Source organism: Diadema setosum, chromosome 16 (genome assembly GCF_964275005.1).
Source record: "Diadema setosum chromosome 16, eeDiaSeto1, whole genome shotgun sequence".
In the NCBI taxonomy this organism is placed as follows: Eukaryota; Metazoa; Echinodermata; class Echinoidea; order Diadematoida; family Diadematidae; genus Diadema; species Diadema setosum.
The window spans coordinates 35947248-35961818 of record NC_092700.1 but is presented as its reverse complement, the minus strand read 5'-3'; the positions used below and the strand labels follow the sequence as shown (position 1 = coordinate 35961818).

General features: G+C 37.4%; 1 pseudogene; it reads left to right on the top strand.

Annotated features, from left to right (window-relative positions):
• The first annotated feature begins 239 nt into the window (after positions 1–239).
• On the top strand, positions 240–4079 carry LOC140239857 (arylsulfatase B-like; annotated as a pseudogene).
• Positions 4080–14571: the final 10492 nt, after the last annotated feature.

Genomic DNA, 14571 nt, shown 5'->3' with positions numbered 1-14571 from the left:
AATATAAAACATTCACTAAAAGGGAATATATGTCACAGAGAATAATATTATGTCATGTCATAACAATATAGGAATTTAAAAGCAAACATTAAGAAATAACAGTCACACCACGGATCACGTATTCAAAATGTAATATATATCAAAGGAAGATATTAAAAAATAGGGACGGGACATAGGCCTATTTATGTGGTACTGAACAAAAAGAACGTTTGGTATTAAGATACCACGGCTCTATTCCCATGGTAACATCTTCTGCAGATAACGGTGGACCAACGCAGTGCGCCGCCAACAACTGGCCGTTGAGGGGCGAGAAAGGGACCCTGTGGGAAGGGGGAGTTCGGGGCGTGGGCTTCGTCCACAGCCCGCTGCTACCTGCCTCTGTCCCGCGGCAGCAGCAACCACGAGCTGATGCACATAAGTGACTAGCTGCCCACTATCGTGGCTGGTGTAGCGGGTGGTAGCCTGAACGGGACAAAGCCCCTGGACGGTTTCAACATGTGGGGCACAATAAGGTGAAACAATCCGGCCGCAGCTGGTCTAAGGGTGTTAACCCTTTGCGTCTTAAGTTCCGATTGGCACAGAAAACTGCGTAGCCTTGTACGCACTGTCCAAAATCTTGACACACACACACAAAAAAAACTTAACCCTCTTTCAACGAGATTTTCAAGGTGCATCTGTGCAACCTTTGTTTAAGACTCATCAAGTTTCTGTCATTAACACCTTGAACGATTTGGGACTAGTACGTAACGCATACCCTCCTAATCCGATGAGTGTGTTTTTCTGCTAATAATGATTATTGTGTCCACTGAAATACATCTGCACAAATGTCAATATCCGTCCGTCTTGCCGTTTTAGAAAATGAATTGAGATTTTGAATTTCTACTTAATTCTGTTTTGCACATCCAGTGGGGTATGGATATCTCCATGTAGTCATATAAGGGCAAAGTGTAAGGGTTCAAGTAAGTAACGGCAACGGCAACGGCAACTGGGTATCAAACAAATAATAGTTGTTTTCTGTTTACAAGCACATTGCTGTTAACGCGTCTTTCTTTGATAGCACTCAATTTCTATTATGGGCAATGGAAGTGCTCGTAGTTTCTACCCAAAGGAGGATGGGTTACAGCTCATTATTCCGAAGGTTCTTTGGTCCGAAGGTTCGTTATTCCGAAGGTTCGTTATTCCGGAGATTCGTTATTCCGAAGATTCGTTAATCCGAAAATAAAATAAGGTTCGTTATTCCTAAGGTTCATTAATCCGAAAATGAAATAAGGTTCGTTATTCCGAAGGTTCGTTAATCCGAAAATGAAACAAAGCTCGTTGTTCCGAAGTTTATACGGAACCTATATCACTTCGGATCAACAAACCTTCGGAATAACGAACCCTATCATATACTTTCGGATTAACGAACCTTCGGAATAACGAACCCTATTTCATTTTTGGATTAACGAGCGTTCGGAATAGCGAACCCTATTTCATTTTCGGAATAACGAGCCTTCGGAATAACGCCACAATTGTTCGGATTAACGAACCCTTTTTCATTTTCGGATTAACGAACCTCTAGGTATAGGGAACTTGTGTGTTTCGGATTAACGAACCTTCGGAATAACGAACCTTCGGAATAACGAACAGCACCCGGAGGATGTTATACACCAGGTCAGAGCCCATAGAAATACAACCCTGACCTGGAGCCATACACATGTATTGCGCTCACCTTACCCTTCCTTTGGTATTCTTAGAATAATATTCCCCTACATGTTAGAATCCGACACACCCAGAATGATATTGTATTAACTGAACACAGAATTTCAAAGGAAACTCAAACTGGCATAATGAGAAAGCAATTAACTAACCGCTTTCAGAAAGCAGGGGGATAATTATTACTCTTAACATTATTATTATGTCAGTATCATTTTGATGGAATGTGTAATTTTCATGAAAATGGATTTTTGTTCAATTCCCTTTATATTTTCTTTTCATTGTTGTCCACAATAACGTTATTTTGCTCTGGTAGTCTCCTCAGCCGGCGGTTCCAACACCACAACTTTCAAAAATTCATAACTTTTGCATCGATTGTCCAATATTCCTCAAACTTTCACTAATGTTTTCTACTAATGTTGCTGCTTTCACTCAATCCACATTTCTCCTCCCTTTGGGTTTCCTTTATCAAATCTCGAATGAGAGCATAGATGGAATATAGTTGAGATACACTGAATCCAAACAGGCATAACTACTGTATAACCTCTTTTGCAATGACTGTTCAAAGGGATATAGGGGAGGGCAGCAAACAGGCTAGTCTAGATTCTGGATTCTTTTTCGAAGCAGGCACTAAACCTGACTGTACGTACGGTTTCTGAGAACCTGTCTAGAGTACATAGGTACTCTAAACCTGCCTTCCCCAAGATATAGAGTCCAGTCTGACCATAGTGTATTATGTTGACGGCAGAAGTCAAGACTGCTAACGCTTTGTAATCTTGCGGTGCCAGCAAGATAGCGGAATCGCGCCATCACTCGACATGACGCTTACAGTGAGGTTGAGAAGCTGTTTCAGCGACTATTATATTACAAAAAAGAGTCAAAATTTAGACCACAAACGAATTATTAGGGGGTCCATTTCATGAAAGTCTTAAGGGAGATTTTCGAGCGACATCGGCTATTCTGAGAGTGGTGTAAAGACCTTTTATAATCCTAATGATAGTTTCATGAAAAGGACCCTGCATATATGTTTTTCGGCGTTGATTTATGACAACAGTACATTAGTACCATAAAAGTAACGAAGTAACGTCATTTTAATTGCACGTAAAATGCGTTCCTGTTATCCATTAAAGAAGTCTAATCACTGTGAAATTGTGGTTTGGGGTCACCCAATTGCCTCACGAAGAGTTATTCCATAATCGATTTCACCTAACGTCCACTTTTATTGAACTAAAGTGTTGTTGCTCATGATACAATCCATCATAGGTGCACCACTCCTTTACATTGTTTGATAGTAAATGTTTCCCCAAAGGACGATTAATCACCATCAATTCGAGCTCAACAAACTGATTTTTTTTTTCCTAGGGGCGAGGTTCCATCACCCAGGAAGGAGCTGTTGCACAACATCTATCCGCTCGTTGTGCACCCGTACTATCCGGAAGACTCGCAAACCGACCAGGACGCGTGGTCCGAGATGTGGTCGAACCACTTAATTGCAGGAGTTCCTCGGTTTCAACGCTTCAACTCGTCGATCCGGGCGGCACTCCGCGTTGGTGACTGGAAAATTCAGACAGGCCATGGCGGATCATGGAAGCCTAGTTAGTAGACAGTAAAGTCTGAGAATTCTAACACTGAGAGTAATTTGTGGTATGGATAAAACTTTGAGTTCTTCTGCAGGGGATCCTTGGTTCTGTTACTGTTCAGTCTAAGTACCATGGTAGTGAACCAGGTCTGTTACCGACAGAGAATAAATTACCCCCTACCTTATGCTCCAGATTACATTTTAAGCGCTTGGCCAGGGCTGTCAGACACGAAAATCAGGGTACTCCTAGAGAATTTTGAGGGAAATACCAAGGTATTGTGTGTAGCAAAATCTAGAAGAGCTCATCGTAGAAGCACGTCTGTCCATGACAACGAACACACTTTCTTGTGAATTCCACAGTGTTGTCCAGCGTGAGCGAAAGCTCCTCCCGCCCCCTCCAAAATTTGTCAGAAAGCGGAATATGAAAGAGACCAGATTATTTGAAGTTGAGAATCGAAAAGTTTGTGTAGGTTGGTAGTGACGAAACAAACATACATTTTTAGATATAATTTATTGTGCTTTCTGTGTTTTGCTTTTCCAGTGCCCCACCCAAACTCGTGGACTGGTCTGGTCTAGGAGTAGTAAACCCTATTTTGAGGCCAGGTCAGTATCTTTGGCTATTCAACATCACCGCGGACCTCTTGGAGGAAAACAATCTCTCGGATAACTATCCGGACGTATAGTCTCTATGATGCTGGACCGACTTGACCGGTATTATCAAGACTCGGTTCCGGTAAGATATCCATCGTGGGATCCACGCGCGAATCCGGCTTTGCACGGAGGTGCCTGGGGACCTTGGGAATGAAACCCGTGAACGCAACAATCCTAAGCATGGGGTATCATGAAATCATCAGATCCAAGAAACAACATTATGATAATTATATTATGACTCGATATTATTATGTTGCATCACACTATATTGATGATAATTATCATTCATTCACTGTTAACCCTATAAGCAGACCGGGCTTTTTTTTTTTTTTTTTTTCTTTTCTGTGGCCGGGGGAAGTGCTTGAATCATTGGCACATGCATTACCTGTGGCGGAATCTTTCAAACTGTAAGAAAAAAAAAAAAGAAAAAAAAAATCTCATTTTATTAGTTAATTATGGTAATACATGCATAGAATCATACATTTTGCTGTAAATCAGAAAATAAAGCTCATAGAATCCTAATTTGGGGAGGTGTTAACATTCTTTGTAGCGTTCCTAACAATTTAGGCCTACTTAAAAAAAATCTGGTGTCAAAATTAATTTATGTATTCTATTATTTCATGAATTTCTTATAAATTTCTTTGTTTTTCGACCTTTTGTTTTATCATTTTTCCGCAGAATTGAAGTCAGAACCTATTTTCAGCATAATTATGCTAAAATTAATTGATTTCATCTTTTTTTAATTAAGTGAGAAAACTCCATTTGCATAAACTTTGTACACAAAATCACGTTTTTGGGCCATTTTCGGTCTGACAAGCACGTATAAAACGGTCATGCAGCGTCGTAACGGTATGCCCGAATTTCGCGAAAATGGTGTCATAAGACTTATAAGTAAAATGTCAGAGAGTGGCGCGATCAAAAAAATTCGCGCGGCTGTCGTGGAAAATGTCGGCGGGGGGGGGGGGGGGCGGGGGGTGAGGACCCTGGGGTTGATTCAAACCCCCTCCCCTTCCCCGGCCGTTTTAGAAAGGATTTGTATTTCATGATGTATGATAGAAAGCGTGTCTCATAATCAAGCTTTAAGATCATATATCACTGTACATTTCAGTTTTATCATTTCAAAGCCTCTAAATTGAGAAATTTGTAACAGATCATTGATAACAACATATTCCTCAACATTGCTCAAAACTTACGAAACTGTTTTCACTGAAAAATTTCCGAGTAAACTTGGTTGCATTGATGAAACCTATTATCAATATTTCAGTGCAATAAACAGCTCCTTATTTTGCTAATAGAGCCACTGCTTATATCCAGTTTTTCTTTTATTTGCTCGTTGGCAAATTTCAACATACCTTCTCTCATAATATCCTTCATCATTTCTCATTTGCGCATCAATGTCAAATTTAGTATGTGTGTGTGTTTGTTTGTGTGTGTGTGTGTGTGTGTGAGAGAGAGAGAGATTGTGTGTGTGTGTGTGTGTGTGTGTGTGTGTGTGTGTGTGTGTGTGTAAATGTGTACTTTAGAATTCAATGATTGCTCAATACTCAACAATGGCCATGTTGTAAGTGTACCGCAACTGTGTTATGTATTACGTTATTTCCGTTTTTCATGATTGTATCTACAATAATGTATTTCGTGATGTATATGTGCAGGGCCTCAGTCTGAAATTAACAGTGTTTGTAGCCACTGCCAGAGAGTTTCCCTACTACCACAGTTTCCCTTTTCCCTACTACTGAAACAAAACAAATACAACAAATCTGAAATTTAGTAAGTTGGAAAATCGGAATGGTGTTGGTCTACAGGTTGCAAAGCTATCATCAGCATGTACACAAATCCACTTTGTCATTTTTTTCTTCTGAAACATCTCAATGCACTGAAATCATTTCTTGCATGTCTATATCTATCTATATCTATATATCTCTATAATCTACATCTATATTTATGTCTATATCTATATCTATATACATCTATATCTATCTGTCTATATATATATAATGCCTACAGAGAGAAAGAGAGAGAGAGAAAGAGAAAAAGATGCTTTTTGCGCTTTAGTTCATCTATGAAAAGGGTGACGAAATCGTATGCCCACAAAATGCCTTGTGATATCTTGGGCAGACGGGATTTCAAAAGGAGAAATTTCTCCATCTGGGATCTACTTAGTGTCACGCTCTACACTACGTCGTACGTGGCGCTGTCTCGGTCGTCACTCGGGAATCAGTGATGCAGGTATATAGGTCCTATATACTGAGTGTCCTTTTGTCATGCATGTGCCTCACCGTCCGCACTACACAAGTTTCAAGTGACAATGAATCCCAAAGTATCCCTCTCCAATGGTGAACAAAACAGCAACAACCAAAAGGCTACATATATATTCAAATCATTACGAAACACAAATATTACAGCGCAATTCTACATCGCATTCAGTAGAATCTATTCAAACATTATGAAAACATTGAAACACTATAGAATGGCAGAGATTAAAACCGTTGTTTTTACCTATGATATTAAATTTCTCAGTGCGATATTCTTTTGTCATTTAGGGTTGAATAACTCCTCTAAGACATTGACTTCTAAAGTACCAGCAGCCGTCGATGTTGCATAGTAATTTGATCAACAGCAAGACGAAGAAAAACACATTTTTAATAATAATGATAATGATTATGATAAAAATGATAACAACAACAATGATGATACTAATGATGATGATGATGATGATGATGATGATAATAATAATAATAATAACAATAATAATAATAATAATAATAACAATAATAATAATAATAATAATAATAATAATAATAATAATAATTTCATATTTCATTTTTATCCAGGGTAGCCTGTAAAATGTTGCCACTGCTCTACCAGAGGGCCCCGCCATTATTATTACCCTAGCGTTGCCAGGTACCCATTTCTCCATTATGGGTATAGAGATTGGCATGGCGGGTAAAAAGTGCTTACGTCCTTGTCCAAGGACGTAAGCGCTGGACAGCAATCGAACTCGGGTCCTTTGATTGGGAGTCAGGAGTCGTATCTTATATGCCACAGGGCCCCACTGATGGTGTGATATCTGTGTGTGTGTGTGTGTGTGTGTGTGTGTGTGTGTGTGTGTGTGTGTGTGTGTGTTGTGTATGTGTGCATGAGTTTAATCATTTTTATTCAAAACTAAACTGCAATAAAGGGTGACAAAAAAACCAACTCATTCAACTGTATGTAACTGTCATGTGATGCAATCATGCAATGGAAATACTCGAAAACAGCCATTGCTTGAAAATCCAGAAACTAAAGGTAATAATATTCATAATAGGGAAGGGTAAAAACATTATAGAAAACCCTTCAGCATGTCAATTTCTTTTTAATAAGGCGAAACTGTATTTGCTATCAAAATCAATGTCATCAAAAGGATGATGTTAAAAGTTATATTCTGTTGCTATGAGGTGATTATAGATGAATAAGTGGAATATCCAAAATTACTGAACAAAACTGCGCGCCTACAGTGACAACATGCAATAGTGGGCCTATAAACTTGCACGCGTCACGTGATAAGCAGCTGACCAATTGGATATCAGACAGCTTTGTGGGCGTTGACATTGAAAATGCATCATCATCATAACAATGGCTGGTTGGATTTTTCATCGCTTGTATTTTCGAGTCAATAGGAGTATCAGCACATGACGTTTAATATCCAAATGTATTGTCATTTAGTTCTGCAGACAAGCCAAGGACGACGTTTTCCAATCAGCTTCGTGCGGATGTTAATTAGTCAGGATGAGCAGCAGATATACCTGCTACAAAATATTACCGCTACTCATTCCTCGTTTTATGAAAGAATAAGATAAAATGACTGGACGGTATGATGCATATTTCAAACAAACAACGTTCATAGACAATAATGGCAACTTGGCTGACACGAAATGAAAATTTTTAGCTACTTTGTAACACCTATAAGAAAGAACAGTTGTTTTTGTTGTCAACATAAATATTTTGATAGACTATAAATTCGTGTCATCAGTCCTATGATTTTGTTATCTTAAAGGTGTTTGTATATTTCTACTATAAAGTAGACCAAAATTAATTGTCAAAAAAATGTTTTTACCTGAAAAACAGTCTGGCATATTTCCTCCTTTGTTTTCCTCCTGTAAAGTTTGATTGCTACCGTTAAGACTAAGCATCTTACTTAAAGGGAAGATAAACCCCAAGAACAATGTGGATTGAGTGAAAGCAGCAACATTAGTAGAACACATCAGTGAAAGTTTGAAGAAAATCGGACAATCGATGCAAAAGTTATGAATTTTTAAAGTTTTGGTGTTGGAACCGCTGGATGAGGAGACTACTAGAGGTTATGACGTATGGGTGGACTACAATATCAAGAAAATATAAAGAAAATACTACAAAAAATCCATATTTCATGAAAATTACAAATTCCATCAACTTGATATTTACATATGTTAAGGGTAGCAATTATTCCCCCTGCTTTCTGAAAGCGGTTGGTCCACTGCTCTTTCATAATTCCAGAAAAGTGAACTTTTGTTGAATATCCTTTATATTTTCTTTGTATTGTTGTCCACTCATACGTCATATCCTCTAGTAGTCTCCTCATCCAGCTGTTCCAACACCAAAACTTTGAAAATTCATAACTTTTGCATCGATTGTCCGATTTTTCTCAAACTTTCACTGATGTGTTCTACTAATGTTGCTGCTTTCACTCAATCCACATTGCTCTTTGAGTTTACCTTCCCTTTAATGATATTGTCCTTTTCTCCATATCCATTTTTTTCATTTGATAAATACTTATATCATATCTGCGGAGCTCTATTATTCTGATTATTATATCATTGCTGGTGCCTGAATGTCAAGTAGACTACATATTTTCACTAGGAGAGCCTACATCAGAGGGAATTCAAGATGATTACTTTTGTTGTTTAGGTTTTGGAGAAGGAAAGTCCCCTCTGACGACCGTAATCAGGGTTAGGTCCGGAAGCCATATCAATGCTGTCAAATCTGCAGGCTGGAGAAAATGAGATGTGGAAAATGCCCCTCGCCATTTTTCAGTCTAAAGGGGGTGGCTATAGTAACTGATCAGTGGGAATCAGTGGGAATGCTGAAGGATGATTGTTCTAATCCTTGTTGGATTCATTTAAGATGATATGGTCTCATATTCAAGTAATGTGCAGTTTATTGTTTCCAGGCTAGCGTGCTCGTACAGTGACGGGGCCTTGAACAGCACATTACTTGAATATGAGATAATTCTGAAGCAAATAATTTTCACGCAACAATAGATACACGTAATGTACTCATTTGTCAGAACTGATGGATCATGGCCTTTAGGAATCGATATAGCCATTACCTCGATTAGATCATTGCAATCATTGAATCAACTCAATGAGCGGAAAGTACATAAATTTCTATTCTATATTCACATGTTGTGACAGGCTTTTCAAATAGATTTATGCGTCCTCTGTACTTCAGCCCACCATCAGCACTGCAGCAAATTGTGATACGTGGAGGATACGGATCGTTGAGAGCTGAAAGGAATGGTAAAGCATTATTTCAGGTGAGGATTCAGCTCCTTACTCAAAAAGAAAGAAAAAAATCTTTTTGAAAGATACTTACTCCGCTCTGTGTAATATTTGGGAGCATGCAATTCTAATAGAAATCAAAGTTTAGTTGATAGAAATCAATTTTGAAATGACAATAGATATCCAGAAACAAAGTAAAACAAAGCCATCCTAAAAATGTTGGGTCCTCCTTTTATTAGCATCGCTTTGTTTTGGATATCTCAGTCATTTCAAAGAAAATTTTCATTAAATTAACTTTGAATTCCTTTTAGAATTATATCTTCTTTCATATTTCACTAAAAAATCACATGATCTCAAACAATCCTCATCACAAAACATTGGAAACCTGAAGCACCATCTGAACCGAAACTGTAACATCCCTTTGATAAATGAAAAGATTTTCCTTTCTAAAGCAAGCAACATATCCAATTCCTGTATATAATTTTTTCACTGCCCCACCAAAATAGTAATATTTGGATATTTTGCATATTTTGTCTTTTTTTTTTCTAACGAACTGTTGTTGTTGTTTTTTTTTGTTTTGTTTTTGTTTTTTTTTTTTTGCTATTCCTGTATTTGCTTTAAGAAATCAAATGCTTGTCATTTGATTGATTGAGGCACATTTTCTTTACCCTGGCTATGTCGCAACACATTTAGATTATCTTCAGGCACTTTGTGTATTTTCTTATACGTTGATTGTACCACTATATATGACCATGCATCACAAAACAAACAAAAATTCGCTCCCCTTGATTTAACGTGAGGACTCAAAAAAAAAAGTGCAATGGGTCAACCGAGTGAATCTTGAATTTTTTATATTATTTTCTAAAAGAGATATCCTTCTTAAACATTATTCTTTAGTTTGGGATCATAACATGAATGGACAAGTGTGTTTACATCAGTTGTCTACAACCTTTTTTTTGGGGGGGGGGAGGAAGAGTAGAATGATCAGGTATGTCTTTTTCATTTCATGAAGTGCTTACTCTGCACTTTCAAGTCTACTAACTTTTCAGAGGATAATGCTATATTGCTTTGAAAATTGGCAATAATCATGGAGAGAACATTTTGATAAAACGTGCTCGATTTCAACTTAATCTGATAATGCCTTCATAGTTGTTGCTCCGGTGGTTTACATGCGGTGTTTTGTTGCTTTCATCGTACAGCTAGCACGGCTTGGTTGAATACATCCTGTACTCCAGAGCCTAATATCTCAGTTCACACTTTTCCAGAGTGTGCGCTTTCTTTCCAGTATTTAGATAGGTTACGAGAGTCGATTTGAATTGAGTTATACATCATTTTAAAGCCTATCAAGAGTCTACTCTTCAGAATCTTTCCTTAACTTAAAATCCATGACTGGCGACGTTTTGTTGGTTTTGTGATGCAGGGTCACATTTGCTTTCTTCTGTATATCATCGGCTAAGTGCAAGTTTTTAACACGTGAATAGATAAGATAAAACAAGCAAAACAAACTTTTTATTTTTCAGACACTGTCTAAAATCTAGATGTATTTGTTTTCCATGTACCAGCGGACACACCCTACAATTGCTTTTTGGTTTGTTTTTTTCAACGCCATAATGGGTAATTGTGGGTATATGCAAGAATTGTTATATCTTATTAAATTGTGAGGACGTGAATAAGTGGAAACACAACGAATGAATATTTTGCACATTTCAGACTCGAATTCGAAGTCACAGTTCCCTGCTGGAAAGGACACACTGTCCCACAGTGTGAGAACAACAGTGTGTAAACATTGTGACACAGTGTGAAATCTCTTCACACTGCTAAATTCGAGAGTTTTAACAGTGTAAACACAATATGAGTTCACAGTGTGAAACAAAACATTACTATATGTGAACACTGTGTGAAAAACCACAACACAGTGTGAACTCATCTTCACACTGTTAAATTAGAGCGTTTTCAGATAGTCGACTATATGAACACACTGTGAACACACTGTGGAACACTGTGTTCTTTCCAGTAGGGTTATTTTGAATGTGTCGAGTTCATTACATATTGTCGTTTTACATGTCATGATGCTTCAGGACAAGAAGGATAAGGAAAGAGAGAGGGAGATTTTCATTTGTTTCATTGTTACATGATGTGTCAAAAATCAATTTCAAAAAGGAATTTCTGTAAAAGTTGTAATTTTGAGTAGGATTTCAAGGAGAGGTAAAGCAAATAAAAGCGGATTTCATCTCCGCTAGCCTGAATATCCAAATGGCATAACTTTCGAGATGTTGAGAAAGTGAACAGGTTAAAATATATCGTCTCATCTTTATCACTGAAAAATATTGAATTGCCATGTCAAGGCAAACTGGATAGAAAACAATAGCAGTTGAATGATTGGTATTTTAGTGTAAAAAGAAAACGCGGTGGGAAGGAATTCAATCAACGAGCATCAAGGTCGAAAGAAACGTCAGCATGAATAATAGCCGTTTTACACGTATTAGTCGGAAATACAGATACACACAATTATTCATGCACGCTATATGATTTCTGTGCCGGATTTTACCGCAACATTATATTCATAAACATGCTTCTTCTCTGTTTTTTTTTTTTTTTTTTTTTTGGTTATTTGTGTTTTTAAGTGTTTTCTCAAAACATTGTGATTGATTTATCAACTTTGAGGTCTAAATTTTTCAATATCATAATTGCGTTCGTTTCTTTTAGAACAGTTGTCATATTCGGTGATCTGTATATTATGAAGAGCTCATTTGCAAAAGGGGCTAGGTCCATTTTTGATGAAAATTGAGTTATTAACATCACTGCACAGAATTCCATTTGAGTTAGTTACAGTGAAAATTTCACCACCAGACAACCATTTGAATAGAAATTATCGCAAAATTAGAATTTGATTTTCTATACACTTCTGTACAAATTCTCTCAAACAAACCAATTTTTCTCTAAAGTACTAAAAGTGGATCTAGCCTCTTTTGCAAATAAACTCTTCATATCCTCACGGATCACCTGTGTCCGTATAAATTTTTTCTTTATTTCTTCTTTATTTCTCCTTTGATCTTCGACTTTCAACTCCAAACTTATGTCATTTATGTATCATATCCGGAGGACGACTAATCTAATCTATCAATGAAATCAGTAATCCGTGACGTCAGTATGACGTCATTTTCTGAAATCACGTTCAAAGTCATATTTCCTTAATTGAATGGACATTTTAAATGAAATTTATTGTTCCCCACTTCCAATCAAGGTCTATCCATCCATGTCATTAAAATCTAACTGTAGACGGAAAACACGCGTACGCGTGGCTTGAAATTTTAACTTGCTTCAATCCAGCTCAAATTTGGTTTGCAAATATTTCAGGTCAAAAATTGACAGATGTGTATGGGCGCGCGCATGTGCGCAAACGCAGCTCGTATGCAATAGATTTTCCCGGTTTTTTGTTATTTTGTTTTGTTTTGTTTACATGGGTCGGATGCCTAAGACGTCAAGGAATAAATTTATCAAGTTTCAAGTCAATCTGACTGATCTACAAATACAGTATGCCCAAGCCGCTAATTTACATTCAATCTAGCTCGTATAAGAAGTACGATGACCCCCTATTTCTTTACATACTCTGAAAGCAGATGAGTAATATCTTTCATGGATCCCCGATGCTTGCAAAATTATTAGAAATTAACAAATTTCGGTATAAGAATAAAAAAAATGAAATGTCAAAATTCAAATAACAAGTCTTTGCTAAAACGGCATCTTCATACTGTACAAATTGGGTTCAAATTTTGACCAACTTACAAAACTTATCTTGTATCTTAGTAGGCATTCTTCATGCCTCATCACCTCTATATTTCGCACACATGTAGTTTATGTAACAATGAATCATTTCCTGAAATACGGACATCTTGATTTGATGCAATATTTCTTGGCTACGCGGGTTATGTTAACAGCTTAAAATAGTTATTTCTTAACGGAAAGGATCACCTGATAATTTATGTCGGTCTTCCCGAATTCTGGGGTCTAGTTTTGATTGGAGTTTTTTCTCTCTCTTTTCTTTATTCTTCTCCTTATATACACAATATAAAGAATATTATTTCCTCTCGACCATTGTCATAGCTAAAATCTGAATGTCTAGTTTACGCATGTTACCTGGGAAAGCCTCTTTGAGGGCCAAGATAAGAGGTGGGTAAAGAGTGTTTGATTTTCGTTTTCTATGTGTGTGTGTGTCTGTGTGTGTTTTAAAAGAATGTCCCAGGTAAATATCCTAATCAATACTTGATCTAGAATTCATGAGCCGGTTCTCCCCTGTGGTATCAGTATTCTTGTGATCAACATGTTTAGCGTTTGACTCGTAATCATTGTTCGAATTTGGAATCAAACTGGATATCTGGTGTTGAATAGGTAGACAGCTTCCACATTATTATAGTACAGATAGTAGCATCTGTAAATAGACAACCATTGTGGCCCGTACGTTCATGGAGAACATGTCACCATAGTCACTATTATTTCTTGTTAACAGGCCATAAAGTGTTCTGAGTCAGTTTAACCCTAAAAGGGCCGGGGGGGGGGCGGAATCTGCCCCCCCCCCCCCTCGACGTTTCGCGCTATAATTCTGTAACGCGAGAAGGCCTCGTCGCGAGGCTTCTTGACTTTGTTTGTTCAAGTCTCGCGCAACTTTTGAGACCAAATTTGCGACGTCCGCGCATACTTTTGCGAAGCCACGCCTATTTTTGTAACGGAATGTCGCCCCAAAACGGGCACAATTTTTATGTTGCAAATAAAATCGGTATTGCAAAATAAGCTAAAGCCATTTTTAAACATATAAAAGTAACCCCATCATCAGATAGAGCAAAATCAACCTTTCCAGTAATATCTCACTTGTGACATGACATGTAATATTCTAGAACTCATGAATAAATAATATGTCCTCTAGTTTCTCATTATTTTCTCTGTTTTTAAGCAGCTTTATCTCAACTTTATCTCAACTTAACAGGAATAGAGTTAGCTCTCATGCGATAAAACTCTTTAAATAATGTATACGTTGTTATAATACGCTTCGATTGTGTTTGTACATAAAAACCAAAAATGTTATTGCAATGTAATTATCACACAAGGTGGAGATTCAAATCAATATTGATCGAT